Source organism: Onychomys torridus, chromosome 9 (assembly GCF_903995425.1).
Source record: "Onychomys torridus chromosome 9, mOncTor1.1, whole genome shotgun sequence".
Classification (NCBI taxonomy): Eukaryota; Metazoa; Chordata; class Mammalia; order Rodentia; family Cricetidae; genus Onychomys; species Onychomys torridus.
Genome location: NC_050451.1, coordinates 71,258,905 through 71,266,012, shown reverse-complemented (window position 1 = coordinate 71,266,012; position 7,108 = coordinate 71,258,905). Strand labels below are relative to the sequence as shown.

Genomic DNA, 7,108 nt, shown 5'->3' with positions numbered 1-7,108 from the left:
CAGACCACTGTTCCTATGCTTGAACAACAGAAGTAAGAAATCGTATCCACGTATCCAGGTGTGTGTTTGAGATACTACACTCAAATCTAGCCACCAAAGAATATCCAAAAGTCACTTTGCAATGAATCTCCCTTGTAGCACCCTTTGGAAGGACTTCATTTCATTTTTTTCCTTGATCATTATAGCCAGTTTCTTTCCATCAATCTTCATTCTTAGGAATCTATGAATATTCCATTTTAGAAACATTTTAACTTGTTTTCAAACTGCTAATTTATATAATAAAGGAAAACAAAAAGCAAAAATGAAGTAAAAAACAATAGACAAGCATAAATATAATTATTTCACTGTAGTCCTGTACTAATATATGTCTATAAACTAATATACATTACTGATTTCATTATATCAACATCAATACATTTACCTCATTTAATTTGTTTGTACCAACAATTTTCATTGGATTGATGAACATTGATAAGTGAGACTTGGAGAATTTCAAACATTGTATTTTTAGTATGTTGTCCCCTCACCACTTCCTCCCTTATTCACTCTCCTGTCTATACCCAACTACATTTTCCCCCTACTTTTTGAAAATTAATCAGTTAACTCCCATTTCTGTTGGCTGCAAATATTCTTCCACTGGAGTGTGTTAGACCTTCCACAGGTCACACATTTAAAAAGAACAAATATTTCTCCTCCTGTCACCTCTGTTGTATGGTGATGATTCAGTGGAGACTATGATAATATTAAAAGTTTCTTATTGCATGATTAATTTCCATTACCTTTTAAAATATGTTACTTAAATAAGTATCCAGGTTTTATATTTTGAATAAAAATTAATTTAGATGTGTGTATGTTGGGGTGTTTATTCATTCTACCAGTATAAATTATCAGTGTTTTTATTCTGTTGCATAAAGTTGAACTTTTAAAGTTATTATGTCTTCTGTTAGTTCATTCATTTGTATTTTATGATATTGCATTTACTATACTTAATAGTATTTAAAAGAAAAATAAGACAAGCATTTCATGATTATTGATAATTTTATTACATTGAGATAAAAATGAATCTTTCTATGCTTTGTATAGTGATTATCTAAGATCTGTTTATTACTTACTTACAGATACTGGTAGTTAATGTTATTTTTAATTCAATTAATATTTCAAATGTTTCTACACATCTTTGTATCAATATAGTTTATTTTATTTTAAATTACCTTAGCCATTTAAGTTTCCAATTTATCTTTTTCATTCATAAAGGATCTTTAAAGAATACAGGACCAGGTGGTGATGGTGTACGCCTGTAATCACACCACTCGGGAGGTAGAGGCAGGCAGATCTCTGTGAGTTCGAGGCCAGCCTGGTCTACAGAGCTAGTCCAGGACAGGCTCCAAAGATACAGAGAAAAACCAAAAGAAAAACCAAAGAAAAAAAAATGCAGGTCTTTGGACATGAATAAACTTTCTGTTTCTTTCACAATGTTTCTTCAGATTCAATGAAGCGAAAACTCCAGTTTCTTTGATGAAAATTTAGAATGGTTACATAATTTCTCAACACTCTCAAATATCACAAGAATCTCTATATTAAATTAAATTTGTGTATTATTCCAATAATTAAAATTTAAAATTTGATTAATAAAGGAAATTACACTTCCCTAACTTGACAAGAATTCAAATTCCAATGGTAATGGTTTCTGTGATGGCAGAGGACATGCTTTATGTCTGTTTTCATTTTCCTGTTCTTAACTATATCTTACCAGGCAGAGTATTCTTGAATAATTTTATCTTAATTCATCACTGGTAGTTTAAGGGTTTGAGGTGTGTTATATGATAATTTCAAAGGACTGACTTATGATTGTTTCATAATTTTCTTTCAGTGGGCTTGAGGTTGAAAAGGCTTCTCTGAATTAGAAAGAGCTACCCACTTTTCACACCCATGCTGCCACTAAGCTTCATAATTCCCTTGCCTTGCTCTATTCTAGCTTAACATATAAACAAATTGATTTGGAGCTCTAAAATGATTCCCAAATTAGGGGATTGTGAGCAGGATAAATATGTTTTAAGAGTATTACTTAACTCTTAGGTTGATAGTACAGTGATATAAAAATTAAGCAAACATTCCCCTTATTATTTATGTATAACTTCAACTACTTTTTTAAAAAATTCAGTGTCTAAATGAATACTGAAGTGATAGAAAATTATGTGGCAAAGTCTGAATATGTAACTCAAAGGTAGATTGCCTGCCTAGAAAATTATATGGTCAGTGAATGAGAACATTGTATGTGTGAATGAACATTGATGAAGAAATGGAGATGATTTAATTTGAAGCCTGTAGAACTGCATTCTTCAATGTTATATATTGAATTAAATGATGCATGATTAAATTATATACCATTATGGGATTACAAAATATATTTAACTGTAGTTATTAATAATTCTTAGGTTCTGGAAGAATGCTTTGCAATGTCTTTTAAAGACTACAGATTCTTCAGACTGTTTTCTTACACTAAAATTTGCATCAATATTTAATAACAGTGACTTTGACAAAGTCTTTAACATAGGTATTCTTTAGTTTTCTAACTTGGAAATGAAGTAAATAATAGCACACACAGAGAAAGATATCAATGAAGTATTTGCAATGCTAATAGTCCAGGTCTTGAATACATTGTGATATAAGGGACTTTTAGTAGCAGTTGAAGCAACTACCTCCCTCCATGCTAGTGTGAGTCTGAGTTGGGTAGGTGAGGAACTGCCCTGGAAGCTTATTTGGTGTCTCTCATTTCTCTCTGTTCTGGCAGATAGTTGTGATATTCATTATTTTTGAGTTATGGTAAAACAGTAGAATGGGACTAGCTATATTAATATCATAGCTACATTTGTTGTACTTATCTGCATTTAGGATTAACATATGTATCCTTTCTCTGTGACTCTATAACTCAAATTACCTTGATTTTCCCCTCATTGACTTAAATCTATGGCCACAAGTGATTGAATGTTTATTGGTTGATTCCCATTAAGAACTTTTAATATAATCCTAGGTAGAAAAACAGTTACTATGTGACCATTAAATTCCATTTCTGTTTACCCTAGAGAAACTAACACTTATTTACCACAAAAGTTAAGAAATAGTAATTGAGTAGGTTTACTTCCAAGTATCTAAGAACTTCCAATATAAATGTCCAACATTTATCCATTAATTTTTATACTCCTTCTTTTAAACATTCCATAAGAAGATTTAAAAACATTAACTCTTCCAAGTTGAGAAATCTATTCCACTTTAGTGTTAACTGCCTAGCATATGTTTACAGTGTTTAAGGGTACAAAATATTCCAAATCTCCAGTTCAGGAGACCAATAATGTTTATACCATCTTGTTATTTAAAGCAACATGCTGGGTCAATATGGGATAAATTATCAGTACTTTTTCTCCCTCATTTATTTATTTAATGAAGAGTCCCATTAACTTTGCTGATAATATTTTGTGTATGTTTAGGACAGAAACTCTATTCTTCAATCTTGTGTAGTGCTCTCTCCACATTGTCTTTCTAATTTAACCAATGTATTATTCGTTTTTCATGTCATAAATGAACATACTCACTTGAAGAATTCATCATCATTGTATAATTTCCACTAAAACATTATCTCACACAACCTATGCTTATGTAGTACTCGCTCTACAAGTTGATTTTCATCATTTAAGCACCACTTACTTGGAGAGGTCTCCCTTGATGGAGAGGTCTCCCTTGATGGCATGCACTAACCTTAAGTTTACATCACAAATCTAATCTGTCTGTGTAACATCTACAATTGGAATAACTACGGAATAATTACTTTCGTTTTATATCTGTTTCTCCCATTAGACCACACACATGTTGTGAAATAAAAGGATAAAAACATACCTGAAAAAACTGAATGAAGAAAAATCAGGCCAACTTAAATTTTAATTTTTAATGAATGTCAACAGGCCAGCACCCTACATATCTCATAGAGTACCGAATGCTAGGAATTGTATTTAAATTCCATAAAAAATGTTTAAATTAGGTAAAGCATATAAATTATGTACAGTAATTGTGACAAATTTTTGCTATATGTTTATATTGATGTTGCTCAGAGCATCTTTAAACATAAAAATGTTATGAGAAATTAATAAATCAGAACAATTTGAGAGATTAAATAATCTGAAAATTCTAGACACACAAATTCTTCAAAAGATGGGATTAAATGATAATCTTATTTAAAAAGAAATTCAGGACTTAAATGGTAACCGAATATTGTATAACATGAATATTTCAGAGCACATGTTAATTTTAAAAATATAATCTTATATGAGATACTTTGTTTAGGACAGGAATTCAAATGCTGAACAAGATAAGTAAAATATTATGAAGCATATGACTAAAAGAGTCAGGTGTGATAGCATCTGCTTTTAATTCCAGTACTAAGGAGACAGAGGCAGGTGATCTTGGTGAATTTAGGGTCAGCCTGGTTTATAGAGTGAGTTCCAGGGCAGCCAGAAGAATACAAAGAAACCCTGACTCAAAAACCAAAAATGAAGAATTAAGAAAGAAAAAGGAAGAAGGAAAGGAAAGGGAAGGAAAGGAAAGGAAAGAAAGGAAGGAAGGAAGGAGGGAAGGAAGGAAGGAAGGAAGGAAGGAAGGAAGGAAGGAAGGAGGGACGGAGGGAGGGAGGGAGGGAGGGAGGGAAGGAAGGAAGGAAGGAAGGAAGGAAGGAAGGAGGGAGGGAAGGAAGGAAGGAGGGAGGGAAGGAAGGAGGGAAGGAAGAAAGGAGGGAAGGAAGGAAGGAGGGAAGGAAGGAAGGAGGGAAGGAAGAAAGGAAGGAAGGAAGGAAGGAAGGAAGGAAGGAAGGAAGGAAGGAAGATAACATCTCACCAGTTTTCATTCTATTTATTGTTGTTGGCCATGTTCAGCTCTGGTTTTCCAGCCATGGTGGTAAAACATGTAGAGTTTTGAATAGTATATTTTGCAAAATAATACTCAGTTAATTACCATAATTGGAAATGAAATGGATCAATATGCAAAGGCACTTAGCTGCTAGGCCTAATGACCCATGTTCAATCTCTGGCCCTAACACTGTGGAAAGACAACTGATTCCAGCAAGTTGTCCTCTGACCTCCACATGCATGCCATTGCAAGTAAGTACACAAACATAGATTTAAAAATAAATGAAGAAGGCCACATTTCTTTTATGAAACTATATATTCAAAAAAAGTTAGGCCATTTTACATGGTTAGCTTTGATATTATACTCTTTCGATTCTATGTATTCATATATAGTTATCTTTAATATAGAATAACTAATGTAGTTTTTCCAGTATCACATAATAAGCTATTTATGATCTGTGCTATACATCCATAATGACAATGTTAAGTTTGCATTTTTTTCCTAATAAAAAAATTGTATTTACTTAGAAGCATTCAGAATGTCAACAAAACAGCTGCAATTTTTTTTTTCAATTACAGAGTGGTATTCAGTTAACAGAACTACAATTATCTTCGTATAACTTGCATCAGAGACAACTGAAGATGGAAAAAAAATAAAACAAAATCAAAAAAATAAAACAAAAACAAAAGAAACCTACCGTCCCCATATAGAACTAATTTGTGCTGTGCACCAACAAGAACCTGCTTTAAATTTCCATGCCAGTTTACAACCCCTAGACTGTACCAGGCAAGGTTAGTGGCTATTGAAAATACCACCAGGACAGGGCTAGCTAAAGACACATTCGGTAGTGTGTTATCTATACAAAAAAAAGACACATTACAGTTTAAAAACAAATCTTACGCAGCCTTACGTTTCAATTTTTTTCTTTAAAGGGAGTGAGTTGTGTACAGGGGGTTAAATGCTTTATAGACAAGAAATAAAACTGCGTTAGAACCAACTTATTCATCATCGTCATCATCTTCCTCTTCGTCTTCCTCTTCTTCCTCCTCTTCCTCGTCCTCTTCATCCTCCTCCTCCTCATTTTCCTCTTCCTTCTTTTTCTTGCTCTTTTCAGCCTTGACGACCCCCTTCTTGGCCGCATCGGGTTTTCCTTTAGCTCTGTAGCAGCGATATCCTTCTCATACTTCTCCTTCAGCTCGGCAGCCTTCTTCTCGCAGGGCTGCTTGTCATCCGCAGCGGTGTTGTTCCACATCTCCCCCAGCTTCTTCGCAACATCCCCGATGGACAAGCCGGGGTGCTCTCCTTTGATTTTTGGGGCGATACTCAGAACAGAACAAGAAGGCCAAAGGAGGCCTCTTGGGTGCATTGGGGTCCTTGAACTTCTTTTTGGTCTCCCCTTTGGCGGGGGATGTAGGTTTTCATTTCTCTTTCATAACGAGCCTTTGTCTTCAAATTTCCCCTTTTCTTTAGCAGACATGGTCTTCCACCTTTCTGAGCACTTCTTCGAGAACTCTGAGAAGTTGACAGAAGAATCGGGTGCTTTTTCTTGTGTTCATCCTGGCAAGTTTGCACAAAGAATGCATATGAGGACATTTTGCCTCTCGACTTCTTAGGATCTCCTTTGCCCATGTTTAGTTGATTTTCCTCTGCAAGGCACAGAGTCGCCCAGTGCCGGTCCGGCTCTCGCTTGCCCCGGCGCTGTCTCTATGGAGGTCAATGTACTGCAATGGTTCAAGTTTGCATTTTTTAAACACATTATATTCAGCGAAATTATCTTTTATAATATTTTAATTAAAATAGGAAGGTCCTTAGTGGAACAATGGAAAGAGATCTTATTAGTGTGTTATTTGCTTTTCTAAAAATAATAGCACAGTTATATTAAATTCATAATGTTAAGTGGAAACTGAACAGAGGTTTATAATATTATGTTCTGTTAAGCTAAGTTTCCATGTCATCATCATGATAGCAAACATAAAGTGTTCTTTAATCAGCTTTACATAAATTAATAGAAAGTTTGATTATATTAGTTTGTAAAAAGATTTGGATCAAAGATAGTCTATTGCTTTGAGTGGCTTTAACCTCATTATAGCATTTATTTGCAGAATCAGAACTGTAATTTTTCTTACAATTTTGTAGTAATTTAGTCTTCTTTATATTCAATATTTATGTCAATATCAACAGTATTATGGATGTATGCTGAATACTTTATTATTGA

The 7,108-nt window shown here is 33.8% G+C and overlaps 1 pseudogene; it reads right to left on the bottom strand.

Moving 5' to 3' along the window:
* Window positions 1-5,891: 5,891 nt before the first annotated feature.
* On the bottom strand, window positions 5,892-6,522 carry LOC118591614 (annotated as a pseudogene).
* Between the last annotated feature and the right edge of the window lie 586 nt (window positions 6,523-7,108).